This window comes from Colobus angolensis, unplaced genomic scaffold (genome assembly GCF_000951035.1).
Source record: "Colobus angolensis palliatus isolate OR3802 unplaced genomic scaffold, Cang.pa_1.0 Scaffold266, whole genome shotgun sequence".
Taxonomy (NCBI): Eukaryota; Metazoa; Chordata; class Mammalia; order Primates; family Cercopithecidae; genus Colobus; species Colobus angolensis.
This window is the reverse complement of record NW_012115888.1, coordinates 1,775,279-1,791,381: the sequence shown is the minus strand read 5'-3', so window position 1 is coordinate 1,791,381 and position 16,103 is coordinate 1,775,279.

Below are 16,103 nucleotides of genomic sequence, written 5' to 3'. Positions count from 1 at the left end.
TCTCGGATATGTATGATTGGAGAAAGGATAAAAACAAAATGATCAATGAAACTATTAGTGAAAATGTGAGAAAAATCGTGAAAATGTGAAGTAATCATCAAGTCCAATCTGTACCCATTTTGAACCATGAATGGGTTATCAACAGAAGTGATTATTTATAGGGAAGTGGATGAGAAAAAAGAAAAAAATTATGTGATAGAAGTTGGGGAGTAGTCTTGGCATATGGTCCGTGGGAACTGAGTACAGATTTTGACCACCAGAAGGAAACAGGAAGCAGATGAGTGAAAAACACAATATCATTTCCAAAAGATTTTAAAAATAAATGCAAGTAATAGAGCTGCAGAGTACAATTTTTAAAAATAACTAAAGATACCTGTACAGTCACTCTTGATGTGCCACAGTGTTTCTTATCACAGCAATACAGTTGCTGATATTTAGAACCTAGAATGGATTTCTTGCAAGACTCTGGCAGGCAGTAATTCCTACACATCCATAGCTGTCAGTGGAGTAATTGCATTGTCACTATTATGAGGTCGTTATTGACACATGACTTTTATAATAGAGGAATTCCCGTTTATGACATCTCAATTCTCCTAATCCCTTCACCTTCTCTACTAATGGAAAAAAAAAGTAGAGGTATACAGTTAAGGGCCAGAAGTAACAAAAAGAAAAAAAAAGGAAAAGAAAAAGAAAATCAGCCTCTTTCCTCTGAGAGCCCAACTCCTGATAAGAGAGACAGAATCAAATTTAATAAAATGTGAATAAGCTCCATAGGAAGTAAAGGGAGAAATCAGTGTTAGAATTAAGGATGGTTGAGGGCACAGAAAAACTGGCCACATTCCATTCTCATTCTCCTTTCCATTATGCACTTATTTCTGGAGAAATAAGATTGTATCTTTTAATCATTTCCTTTATTGTGCAACTCACCGTATAACATCTATGTCTTCAAATTGTTCAGCATTCAATGGGATAAGAGAATGAATTTGGAAAGCCTCACTGGCATTTAGCTAGGTAATTGAAGATGGAATTCCATGGGACTATCCCTTAGGCTTACGCCATACAAATTCACTCACATAAAATGCGTTTTTTTCCCCCTTCACTTTTATGCAGGTGAAAAAAAAAATACAGAGAATGAGCAATTTTTAGACTGAAAACTTAATCAGTTTATATATTACTATAAAGAAAACCACCCCCACTTCTTCTCAGGTGACAATGGAAAGGTCGGTGAACTGATTTTATTACATGATTGATTGGTTAATTTGATTTCATTATATTTTCCAAAATGATAGGGAAACAGGGTGGTGTCATCAAATTTTTTATCTTTTCTATCCTTTCCTGCTCAACCATCTTCAGCCAACAGTTTAGATCCTTACACACTGCACAGCACAGGTTATGTGGTCCAAGGGAATAGTCTTAGCCTCTTGTGACTATTGAAATTTAAGATTAATTGAAATTAAAAAAATAATAAATTTGCAGTTTCTCCATTGTACTAGCTACATTTCAAGATTGATAGCCATATGTGGCTAGTGACTGCATATTAAACAGCAGAGGTATAACCTATTTTCATCATCTCAGAGAGTTTCATTAACCAGTGTTGACCCTAGAGCATCAACCTAATAACCCTTCTGTAAAAGTACCTCTCCTTCATTTTTTCATCCCTATGAACCTACTGTAAGAAAAATTAGGGCTTGTGGCTGGGCGTGGTGGCTCACGCCTTTAATAATCCCAGCACTTTGGGAAGCCAAGGCAGGCGGATCATGAGGTCAGGAGATCAAGACCATCCTGGCTAACATGGTGAAACCCCGTTTCTACTAAAAATACAGAAAAATTAGCTGGGCATGGTGGCCAGCATCTGTAATCCCAGCTACTTGGGAGGCTGAGGCAGGAAAATGGCATGAACCCGGGAGGCAGAGCTTGCAGTAAGCCCAGATCGGGCCATTGCACTCCAGCCTGGGCGACAGAGCGAGACTCCGTCTCAAAAAAAAAAAAAAAAGAAAAGAAAAAAAGAAAAGAAAAGAAAAAGAAAGAAAAGAAAAATTAGGGCTTGTAACAGATTCTTTTTCAGTAGCCACAGCAGATGCCTTGTGTAGCATATTCAAGGCATTATACCCAAATGGTTGCACTGCAGAATGGGAGACAAGGTTTTTTCCAAAGCCTTGAAACACATGATTTGGAAATCTTTTGCAGTCTTGCCTTATGAAGTAGTAGTGCCACCAAGTGTTGGGTGAAAACGTTTTTGATTTTTGAAAGACATTTGATGAAAATTTTGAATTAAAAGAATCAACAGAATTAATCATAGTTGCCATTTAACCTGCATGGGTTTATATCATGAAGCCTTATGTATCATTTTTCATTTATCACAGATTTTAAAACATAGTAAGAATAGATATAGTTAAATATATACTGCACTTAATGTCTTCTTTTACTCTAAAAGAAAGATATAGCACAACAGTTTGAAAGCATGTGATGATTTTTTTCTCCTTCACCTTGGATCTGTATATTTAGAAATTCTGCAGTGTGCAACTCTGAACTGCAATTATCTATAGTGTGCTGCTAAGAAAGAATAAATGATTTAAACACTGGCATTGCCTCAGATCTACATTTTACTCACCCTTCTTCATTCCCTCAGTCACCACCCCCTAACTTCCCTTCCCCCGCACCTTGCAGATCAGTCTGCCTCTATGGAGATTTTCATCCAAAACATGACGTGCATTTTATAACCGGAAAAACCGTAGACAGAAAAATGGTGGTTTTTATTTTCTGTGTTGTCTTTATCACAGATGCAGGGAGGAAAAGTCTACTGGCTTCTCTACCTTATTTATAACTGCAGCAAAATCCTATTTTACTTGTCCTCTGTTGCCATGGTTACAAGCTTTCCCATTTCAACAGGTCAATACAAGCGTTTGGTTTATATAAGGTCTTGGGTAATTCATCTCAGCATTGCACAAACAACAAACCAGCTCTTATCTCCTCCTTCTTTAAAAAATAATCTATGAAACCCCTGAAAGAATAATTAATTCTGATTTTCAAAATTTGTTATTCCCATCCTTATTCTCTTGTTTGTGGTTTTATGCTAATGCTCATTTAGTACTCCAAAACAGGACACAGGTTTTGTTAATGTAGCAACCTTAGCAGCTCTGTGTGCATGAATGTTCTAAACTGGCTGATTTGCTAATAATACCTCATTTGTTTTGCGGAGAATACATACATTAAACCTGACATTTTAATAGATCACATTAAAAGTGCAATATAGATCAGATGGTAGAAATTTGGCAAAGTGTTAAGACGTGTATTGGTCTATGATTCTTATTCATCAGCCTCAGGTATGTTTTTCAATGCTTCTGAGAGGTTTTATTGCTTCTTGTCTAGTCTCCAAGTGCCATATGAAACATACTCTATTACTTAGCACCTAGAGTACAGAAATGCCCCACTGACTGTGTTCTGGACTTTAGTCTCTTTATCTTTAATTCCATTCTTCAAGTCTCTTGTAGAATAATGTTTCCAAGTACTATATTTTATAAGCACATTGTTTTCTAGGTCAGATAATATTTAAGATTCCCAGTGCCTACCAAACAAAATACAAATTATTCATGTGGACTTCAAATATTCCTATATTGTATTATGCCCAATAAAAAGTAATAGAAATCATACTAACTGCATTGATTGTGTGGTCAGTTGGAATTCTGCTTCTTTGGGAACAAACAAAAGATTTTGAGTTGGAGTCTGAGGGAAGAAGTGAGAATCTTTGTGATGAGACACAGAGGAAAGATTGTCAATTGTATGGGAGAATCAAAGTATGAATGGATTAAACACACACACTTTTTCCAGCCTTTACTTATGAAGGGAATGATTTTATGTCTGTATTCTTCCTTCATAGAAAACACGGATAAGGTAGATAACACAAAGATGAGCAGGAGGGAGTAGAAAGGACTTGGCGAATTGACGGACCTAATGGCGGACACTCAGATTGATTTTATCCTTCATAGTGGTTAAACAGGTAGTATGATCATACGTCTCTGTGTGCCTGGGACTGCCGTGCTTCACACCTGTTGTCATGGGTTAATAGCTCCTCCTTTCACTTCCTAAAGTGTCTGTGTTTAGATGGTAGACCACACAGTCACCCCACTACTAAAACATTGCAGGGGAGTCTATTTTGACCTGGGGGCCAGTTTGTAGCTTCTGGTACTAAGATTTCCCCTCAGAACACGATGCATGGTGACAGGTTACCTAACATCTCGTCTTAAAACTGAAGCAAGTTGTGAAGAAATGTTGGTTAATATTAAAAATGTATACATATTTTCTCTGATAAAAAGGAACAATTTAAGTAGCATTGATTTATTGGGAATGCTTTAATTTTTCAATTATACTTTTGTTAATATTAGTTGTGAGTCTTTCAATTTTTATTATTTGCATAAATTAGTTAAAATAGAGTCTTCCTGTTAGCCAGACATGGTGGCACATGCCTGTAATCCCAGCTACCCGGGAGGCTGAGGCAGGAGAATCACTTGAACCTGGGAGGTGGAGGTTGCAGTGAGCCGAGATGGTGCCACCGCGCTCCAGCCTGGGTGACAGGGTGAGACTCTGACTCAAAAAAATAAATCTAAAATTAAAAAAAAATAGAGTCTTCCTGCATATCACAGTGCTACCTCCTGAACATCCTTTTCAGCTCACATCACTCCTGTTTTGTCTTCTTGGTTTACTTCATAACAGTCAAATAATTTTAGTCACTGGGACCTCTTTTAAACTAAATATAAACGGAATTCTACTACATAAGTGCAGAGATTCTGTGACTGGCGTGTAAGAAGGGAGTGAGATTTCCAAGCGGCCCTTCTTCTGCATCCCTTCAGTCTTCTCTATTTCCTATGGGAAGGCAGCCCCAAGGCAACATTTTAGACCTTAGGGTTCTGAAAACACAATCTTAAAGAAATACCACTCTAGTAGGACAAATACGGACTTTCAAATCAGGTTTCAAGTTGAATCCTGTTAAATATTCAGAATGTATGTACCTATGGATGTGGCTTAAACCCTGTGACTCCACTGGTAAATTTAAAACGTAGGGGATGTTGTACAGAATAAATAACACAATTTAAATAGTGTTCCTAATACACGTAGACATTTCTCAAGGTTTACATTTCTGCCCTCTTACATAGCCCATTCCATGTTCGTGATTCTAACCCTGCCAACGAATCCGAATCACGTACGGATCTTCTTTTTACATAGAAATGCCAGTTTCTGCTCATATTTGGACCCTTGGATTCTTAGTCCACCCTGCTGGCCACTGGTAAAAATGACTATGCTGCTTCCTATGGTTCCTCCCTCCCAAAGTCTATGCATTCGTGAGCTCTGACTCTTCTCCTAAGCTCTACTTTTGGATGGCAATTTGGATGAGAACAGAATCTCTCATAGCAAGGCTGTCTGGGTTCAAGTCCTGGTTCCTCCGCTTATGAGTTGGCTAACACCGGACACATTACTTCTTTAGGTTTCAGTTGACTCATCTGAAAAATGGGTTTGTGGCAATACTAACTCTTATTCTCAAAATACTTCAACACTCTTCTGTTTATCATTTCAAATAAAATAATTCATTATTTTCTGTTCTTGAGAAAAGAGAAATAACAATGAAATCCAAACACAGCTTTCTTTTTATTTCATTTTTTCATCTGACTATTCTATCAGTAACCCAGAGTCAATGGTTCTGAGAGATTTTAACGCTTCTTGTCTAGTATCTATTTGCTATATGAAACATGCTCTATTACTTAGCTCCTGTAGTACAGAAATACCCCACTGTCTATGTTCTGAACTTCAATCTCTTTCTTTTTAATTCCATTCTTCAAATCTCTTGCAGAATACTGTTTCCAAGTACTATATTTTACGAACATGTTGTTTTCCAGGTCAAATGATATTTCAGATTCCCAGTACTTACCAAACAAAATACAAATTCTTCATATGAACTGCAAATATAATTCTGATAAATATTTTAAAGGTGTGGGGGTTGTTACAAGAGCAGGTAAGCAGCATTGTCAGTTGGTGGTCACTCTGAAATGGCTTCAACATTTTATAAACTTGTACTTTGTAAAACTTCAGGATATCATTAACAGGCTTCTGATGTCAGCAGTAAGTGAGATTTTTATTTCTTTGATAGATAATCAGACATTTTATTTTTATTCGTTATTCAGCTTTGCTTATTCATAAAGTGGGCCTAGTCAACACTTGCCCAATTACATTGCCACTAGATATGTAGAAGTGGGTATTGTTTCTAATTCCATGAATTAATAATCCCAAATTTTTTATTTCTATTGAAATATTATAGATTTTCTCCTTTTTAATGGCTTTATTGCTCTCAATAATGAATGTTCGAATCTCTAGAGGAAGTGATGAAACTGTTGTCTTGGGAATTCTCTTGCACTGGGTGTATCTTACGTTAGCATGTATGGCAGTGCAGCAAACATAAGTGATTATGTAACTATCCTCTCCCACCCATCACAGCCAACGTCTGATTCATAAAAATCTTTGAAATTTTTTTGTTAAATGAATTGATTAAATGACTAGGTGAATGAATGCAAGAACAATCTTCACACTTTGCTGAAATTAGTAGGTGGAATTTATTCTGCACGTCATTTAGGTGAGGGCATTAATGTAATATTCTAAATAGCTGGTATAGGAAGTATGGCTTCGAGATGAATTTAACACTAATGATGCTGGACAATCTTTCCACCTTTAGTTCACTTGAAAATTATTTTGTATACAAAGCATCCAAGATATGAGTGTGTGTGTGTGTGTGTATGTGTAAAGTTGTTGCTTTTCTTGATGATTGGAGGCCAATTATAAATCCCTTATAGGTTAAATGTATCAAACATTCTCCCTAAGTATATGAGTATACACACACACACACTTGCCTATGTGTATTCATGTGTGTTATGTGTGTGTGTGTACATATATTCCTACACAAACACACACATATAAATAGACTGGACTAATGGAAAATTATTGCCTATTTTATTCCTATGTTAAAGGCAGAATCCCTACTGATACAAAGAATTGTCTTGCTATAAATATGATTTAGAAATACACAGAACTATTCCCTTAAAGCCTGTACTTATACAGAATATTTAAGAATGTAGTTTAATATGTCACCACCTACTGAAATAGAGACAACCTCCATCATTCTTTTTCCTTCTACAAAACCATTTTTCTCACTTTTATATATATATATATATATATATATATATATATATATATATATATATATATATATATATATATATATATGCGCAACGGCATTGGGAGGATCCCATTGAAAAAAAACATAAGCATGTGAAGCTTTCAGTAGCAACCAAGGTATCTAGGTTCTCTCATCAAAATTGACTAGAAGGCTGGCATGACCCATGGAGAGAAGGAAGAACAGTGTGGTGCAGAGGGCCCACCTGAGAGCCACACAGGAAGGGGAACCCCCCCTCCAGCCAAGGGAGGCAGTGAGTGAGCGCGCCACCCAGCAGTTCCATGTGCTTTTGCCATGGAACCGTGTGACCCACGGATTGGAAGATCCCGCTTGCGAACCCGTACCACCGGGACCTAGTGTCCCAACCCCAGAACGTGCAGATTCTTACAGCCTCTCAGCGGGAATCTGCTTAAGCCTACCAAACTCCTGCGGGGAGGGGAGATCAGCAGGCCCTGTGGCTGCCTGCTGTCTAAGCCATGGGACTCACAACTGCCTAACATGCTAAGCTCCCTGGCTGGGGAAAGGGTGGCATGCATTTCTATAGCTCCAGGCTGTGCTTTTTCTCTGCTGGAGCCAGGGAGGCTGTAAGGCTTGGTCCCCAGACTTGTCCCCATAGCCCATAACACCAACACCAGCTGTGGCAATCTGTGGCCAAAGTGCCTCTTCAGGCCTACCCCTGACCCATCCTTCCTCAGTGGGCGGGGCTTCCTGGAAGGATCTCCAGTAACTCCAGCCAGAGGTTCAGGGACAGAATTAGGATCTTCCTGGGGCTGAGCTCCTAGGGAGGTGGGTGTCTGTGCTCTCTGGGGAAGGGCAGACTTAGCCTTTCCTCCTGGTAGTTCTGAGGAATCCAGGCAGTCCAGATGAGTGGGTTTCTCCCCAGCAAAATACACCCTCTCAACCAAGGGACAAAGTACTTCCTAAATTGGGTTCTGCCCCCCATGCAACCCAACTGGGTGAGACCTTCCAACAGGAGTTGTCAGACACCCTAAATAGGAGCGATCCTAGTAGCATCAGGTTGGTGCCCTTCGAGGTCAGGTGTCCCAGAAGAAGAAGCAGGCACCCATCTTTGTTGCTCTCCAGCCTCCTTGAGTGACATCTCCAGGTACGGGTGCAAATCAAAGGAGCAGGGCCTGAAGTGAATCCCCAGCAAACTGCAGCAATCCTGTAGAAGAGGGACCTGACTATTGAAAGAAACAAGCAGAAAGTGACAACAACAGCATCAACAACAACAACAACAAAAAGGCCCTCACAAAAACCCCATCCAAGGGTCAGCAGCCTCAAAGACTGGAACTAGAAAAACTCATGAAGGTGAGAAAGAATCAATGAAAAAATACTGAAAACCCAAAAGGCCAGAGTGCATCTTGTCCTCCAAATGATAGCAAGGTCTCTCCATCATTTCACAGAACTGGATGGAAGATCAGATGACAAATTGACGGAAGTAGGCTTCAGAAGATGGATAATAACCAACTATGATGAGCTAAAGGAGTATATTCTTACCCAATGCAAAGAAGCTAAGAACCATGAAAAAGGGTTACAGGGACTGCTAACTAGAAAAACCCATCTACAGAGGAACATAAACTACCTGATGGAGCTGAAAAACCCAGCACGAGAGCTTCTTGAAGCATACACAAGTATCAATGGCCGAATGGACTAAGTGGAAGAAATGATATTAGAGTTTGAAGACCATCTTACTGAAATAAGACATGCAGACAAGAATAGAGAAAAAAGAATGAAAAGGAATGAACAAAACCTGCAAGGAATATGGTACTTCATAAAAAGACCAAACCTACAATCGACTGGAGTACAAGAAGGAGACAGGGAAAATGGAAACAAGCTGGAAAACACACTTCAGGATATTATCCAGGAGAACTTTCCCAACCTAGCAAGACAGGACAGCATGCAAATTCAGCAAATACAGAGAACACCATTAACATACTGCACAAGAAGATCAACCCAATGCACATAATCATCAGATTCTCCAAGGCTGAAATGAAGAAAAAACTGTTAAGGGCAGCCAGATAGAAAGGCCAGGTCACCTACAAAGGAAAGTCATCAGACTTACAGTGGACCTCTCAGCAGAAACTCTACAAGTTGGAGGAGTTTGGGGGTCAATATTCAACGTCCTTAAAGGAAATAATTTTCAACCCACAATTTTATATCCAGCCAAACTAAGCTTCATAAGCAAAGAGAAATAAAACCTTTTCAGACAAGCAAATGCTGAGGGATTTCATTACCGCAGGCTTGCCCTGCAAGAGCTCCTGAAAGAAGCACTAAATATGGAAAGGAAAGACTCGTACCACTCACTGCAAAAAGACACCAAAATATAAAGACCAGTGACACCACGAAGAAATTGCATTAGAATCCAATGAGAATAAATAGCATCATGATGACAGGATCAAACTAACACATAACAATACTGAACTTAAATATAAATGGGCTAAATGCCCCAATTAAAAGACACAGAGTGGCAAATTGGATAGGGTGTTAAGACCCATTGGTGTGCTATACTCAGGAGACTCATCTTACCTGCAAAGACAGACACACACAGGATCAAAATAAAGTGATGGAGGAAATTTTACCAAGCAAATGGGAAGCAAAAAAAAGCAGGAGTTGCAATCCCAGTCTCTGACACAACAGACTTAAAACCAATTGAATTTTTGTAATATGCTTTCCCACAAAAAAATAGAATAGAATTATTACATAACTTGCTTAACTGTGTACCACATATCAAAAATCAGTTTTAATAATGATTACTATTTTTCCTTGAGAAATTTTTCTATCTTTGCCTGGGAATAGTTTTCCTCCTATTTTAGTCACATAGTCAAACTGCTGTAAAATAGGATTTTTCTCATGTGTTTAAAATCTACAGATTAATAAAACTTTTTTGATCAAAAATCAAAAAAGACAAGGGATTACATAATGGTAAAGGGAATAATTCAAGAATAGCTAACTATTCTAAATATATATTCACCCAGTACGGGACCACCCAGATTCATAAAACAAGTTCTTAGAGAACTACAAAGAGACTTAGACTACCACATAATAATAGTGAGAGACTTTAACACCCCACTTTCAGTATTAGACAGATGAATAAGACAGAAAATTAACAAGGATATTCAGAACTTGAACTCAGCTCTGGATCAAGTGGACTTAGTAGACGTCTACAGAACTCTCTACCACAAATCAACAGAATATACATTCTTCTCAGTGCAACATGGCACTTATTCTAAAATTGACTATATAATTGGAAGTAGATGCAAATGCAAAACAACTGAAATAATAACAAACAGTCTCTCAGACCATAGTGCAATAAAATTAGAACTCAGGATTAAGAAACTCACTTGCAACCACACAATTTCATGGAAATTGAACAACCTGCTCCTGAATGACTCCTGGGTAAATAATGAAATTAAGGTGGAAATCAAGAAGTTCTTTAAAACCAATGAGAACAAAGAGACAATGTACCAGAGTCTCTGGGACACATTTAAAGCTGTGTTAGGAGGGAAATTTATCGTACTAAATCCCATGTCGGAAAGCTAGAAAGATCTCAGATTGACACCCAAACATCACAATTAAAAGAGCTAGAGAGGCAAGAGCAAACTAATCCAAAAACTAGCAGAAGATAAGAAATAACTAAGATCAAAGAAGAACTGAAGGATATAGAGAAAACATAAACCCTTCAAAAAAACAAAAACAAAAAAATCAAAGAATCCAGGAGGTGGTTTTTTGAAAAAAATAACAAAATAGATAGACCACTTGCTAGACTAATAAAAAGAAGAGACAGAAGAATCGAATAGACACAATAAAACATAATAAAGGATATATCACCACTGACCCCACAGAAATACAAACTACCATCAAAGAGTACTATAAATACCACCATGCAAATAAACTAAAAAATCTAGAAGAAATGGATAAATTCCTGGACTGTATATGCCCTACCAAGTCTAAACCAGGAAAAAGTTGAATCCCTGAATAGACCAAAACAAGCTCTGAAATTGAGGCAGTAATTAGGCTGCCAACCAAAAAATGCCCAGGATCAGAAGGATTCACAGCTCAGTGCTACCAGAAATACAAAGTGGAGCTTGTACTATTCCTTCTGAAACTATTCCAAACAATTGAAAAGGAGGGACTCCTCCCTAACTAATTTTATGAAGCCAGGCATCATCGTGATACCAAAACCAGGAAGAGATACAAACAAAAAAGAACACTTCAGGCCAATACCCCTGATGAACATCGAGGAGAAAATCCTCAATAAAATACTGGCAAATTGAATCCGGCAGCACATCAAAAACTTATCCACCATGATCAAGTTGGCTTCATCCCTTGGATGCAAGGCTAGTTCAACATATGCAAATCAATAAATGTAATCCATCACATAAACAGAACCAAAGACAAAAACCCACATGATTATCTCAATAGATGCGGAAAACGCCTTTGATAAAATTCATATTCCTTCATGTTAAAAACTCTCGATAAACGAAGTATTGATGAAACATCTCAAAATAATAAGACAAACCCATAGCCAATATCATATTGAATGGGCAAAAGCTGGAAGCATTCCCTTTGAAAACTGGTACCAGACAAGGGTGCTCTTTCTCACCACTCTTATTCAACACAGTATTGGAAGTTCTGGCCAGGGCAACCAGGCAAGGGAAAAAAAATAAAGGGTATTCAAATAGGAAAAGAGGAAGTCAAGTTGTCTCTGTTTGCAGATGACATGATTCTATATTTAGAAAACCCCATCATCTCAGCCTAAAAACTTTAATTGATAAGCAACTTCAGCAGAGTCTCAGGATACAATATCAATGTGCAAAAATCACAAGCATCCCTTTACACCACCAATAGGCAATCAGAGAGCCAAGTATGAATGAGCTCTGATTCATAATCACTACCAAGAGAAGAAAATACCTAGGAATACAGCTAAAAAGGGATGTGAAGAACATCTTAAAGGAGAACTACAAACCACTGCTCAAGGAAATAAGAGAGGACACAAACAAATGGGAAAGCATTCCATCCTCATGGATAGGAATAATTTATATCATGAATATGGCCATTCTGCCCAAGGTAGTTTATGAATTCAATTCTATTCTCATCAAACTACCATTGATACTCTTCACAGAATTAAAAATAAAACTATTTTAAATTTCATATGGAATGAAAGAAGACCCCATATAGCCAAGACAATCCAAAGCAAAAAGAACAAAGCTGGATGCATCATACTACCTGACTTCAAAATATACTACAAGGCCACAGTAACCAAAACAGCATGGTACTGGTGCCAAAACAGACATATAGACCAATGGAGCAGAATGGAGACCTCAGAAATAACACAGCACATCTACAACCATCTGATCTTCGACAAACCTGACAAAAACAAGCAACGGGAAAAGGATTTCCTATTCAGTAAATGGTGCTGGGAAACTGGCTAGCCATGTGTGGAAAACAAACTGGACCCCTTCCTCATACCTTATACAAAAATTAACTCAAGATGGATTAAAGACTTAAATGTAAAACCCCAAATCATAAATACCCAAAAGAAAACATAGGCAATATCACTCAGGACATAGGCATGGACAAAGACTTCATGACAAAATGCCAAAAGCAATTGCAACAAAAGCCAAAATTGACAAATGGAATCTAATTAAACTAAAGAGCTTCTGCACAGCAAAAGAAACTATCAACAGAGTAAATAGGCAACCTATAGAATGGGAGAAAATTTTTGTAATTTACCCATCTGACAAAAGACTAATATCAGGAATTTACAAGGAACTTAAACATATTTACAAGAAAACAAACAACACTATCAAAAAGTGGGCTAAGGATATGAACAGACATTTCTTAAAAGAACACATTTACACAGCCAACAAACATACGAAAAAAGCTCAACATCACTTATCAACAGATGAATGCCAATCAAAACCACAATGAGATATGATATTATGCCAGTCAGAATGGTGATTAATAAAAAGTCAGGAAGCAATAGATGCTGGCAAGGCAGTAGAGAAATGGGAACGCTTTTACACTGTTGATGGGAATGTAAATTAGTTCAACCACTGTGGAAGACAGTATGGCCTTTGCTCGAGGATCTAGAACCAGAAATACCATTTGACCTAGCAATCCCGTTATTGGATATATACCCAAAGAAATATAAGTCATTCTACTATAAAGACACACGCACATGTATGTTTATTAGAGAACTATTTATAACAGCAAAGACATCGAACCAACCCAAATGCCCATCAATGATAACCTGGATAAAGAAAATGTGGTACATATACACTGTGGAATACTATGCAGCCATTAAAAGGAATGAGATCTTATCCTTTGCAGGGACATGGATGAAGCTAGAAACCATCATTCTCAGCAAACTAACACAGGAACAGAAAACCAGTGCCGCATGTTCTCATCCATATGTGGGAGTTGAACATTGAGAACACATGGTCACAGAGAGGAGAACAATACATACCAGGGCCTGTTGCAGGATGGGGAGTGAGAGGAGGGAAATTAGAGCAGGGGTCAATAGGTCCAGCAAACCACCATGGCACACTAATACCTATGTAACAAACCTGCACGTTGTGCACATGTATCCAGTTTTCTTTTTTCTTTTTTTTTTTTTTGTGAAGAAATAAAAAAGTATATATTTTTAAATAGCTTTATTGAGCTATAATTGAAATATAATAATAAGCACATACATAAAATAGAATACATACTGCATGATTCAATTCATATGAATAGAATCTAAATTCTAATTCGCAGAGAGTGGACTGTTTAAGGATATTATCTTTTCCCTGTGGGGGTGGAGGGAAACAGCTGTTATTTTGCTCTCTTAAAAATATATTTTAAATAATGACTTTTACATTTAAGCCATCTGAAAAAATTGATTAGTAAGAAATACATAGCATTTCTTTAAAGAGAGTTTCAACCCTAAGCCAATAAAGAAGAGATAATATGAAATGTTTGTGGCTTTTTAAATGTATGAGTGTATATATTTAATCATTTTCACATTCCAAATGTATTTCTTTGTCAGGCAGCACTAGTGTGCCTATTTGTGGCTTAGGAAAGAAAAAAGTATATATAGAAGGCATTATTACTTGTGATTAAAGGTGAGAGAAATGTTTTTGTTAAAGGTCTATAAATTAGCTAAGAAATACCACTTCAACCCAGTGTTAACCAAGGACAGCGCCTGAAGTCTAGACTTTTAACAAATACATGCTGATTCTTTCCTTCATCCCTTTGTGAGGCTTCTCATGCACCCTGAAGTCCTAGCACAGAAAGTCAAACAAAGTAACAAAAGCATAGGCTATTGGAACATCAGCTTTTTTTCTGTTATTAAAGTCTGCTTTTTAACTACATCACACTGTTGCCCGAATCTGAAATTTTAGGAGTAAGGTAAATTCCAGAAAGTACAAAGAATTTCAAAGTACTTTGGGTTCCAAAGAGGAAGAATATCAATTTGGAAGGGAGGCTTACAAAATGCTTCAAAATTATAGAGACATAGGACTTTATAGCTAAAAGAAAACTTAAAGATCCTTTTCAATTTGTGCTTTAGTGGAGAATCACAGCTAATTCTAAAACGAGAACTTGCCCCAAACTAAGGAGACTCCTAGCCCAGCCTCAGACTGAGCTGGGTCTTCCATCCTTTTAGATGTAGGTGGATAGGACACATCATTTTCAGGAAGGAACCTTAACCCTCCAACCAATAAACGATGAAAGCATTTCATTTTTTTTTAACTCAGCAATGAAGTGTTCTAGATTTATGTCACATATTTACACCTTGGAATTACTGAAATCCAAAACTTATCAAAAGGTCGTTAAAATAAATTATTGTGAGAGCTAAATGCGAGTTTAGAGTGAAAGGGGAATGGATAAACAATCAAACATTTATACAGACTATATGTCTTTAGTGTTCTAATTCTACATAGATAAAAACTAGGGCTCAGAAAGGCAAATAGCATGCTTGAGGACATGTATCAAATCATTTATCTAATTAGAGATGGAGACAATTAAATCAAAAATATTAAGCAGGCAGTGTTTGAATTGATACTTGATACCAAGTTATGATTTAAACAGATGGACATCAGTGACAAGGATAGGAAACTCAAGATAATAGAAAATAACCCTCCCTCTCCTTATAATGGGAGAGAGGATGGTAAAATGACTATTAGGGCCATATATATATATGTGCGTGTGTGTGTGTGTGTGTACATATGTGTATATATTCATATATGCACACATATATATACATAGATATGTATATATATCAGCTAAGCAGAAATAAATTTCTTGGTTAATAGAGGAATTAAAAATAAAGGCACAGGAATTTATCATACATTAACATAACACACGTGCACCTAAGTTAAATATACAGGCATATTTCAAAGATATTGCTGGTTTGGTTCCAGACCACCGCAATAAAGCAAATGTTGCAAAAAAGCAAGTTACACAAATTTTGGGGATTCCTGTTGCATAAAAATTATGTTTACAATTATGTATACTGTAGTCTATAATATATACAATAGAGTTATATGTAAAAAACAATATACATCCTTTAATTTAAAAATACTTTATTGCTAAAATATGGTAACAATCATCTCAGTCTTCAGTGAGTTGTAATCTTTTCACTGGTCAAGTATATTACCTCAATGTTGATGGCTGCTGGCTTATCACTGTGGTGGTTGCTGAAGGTTGGGGTGGCTGGGGCAATTCCTTAGAATGAGACAACAATGAAGTTTGCTGCATCGATGGGATCTTCTTTTTACAAAGGATTTCTCTGTAGCATGTGATGCTGTCTGATAGCATTTTATTTACAGTAGAACTTCTTTCAAAATTGTAGTCAATCCTTGCCCAACCTACCGCTGCTTTCTCAGCTATGTTTATGTAA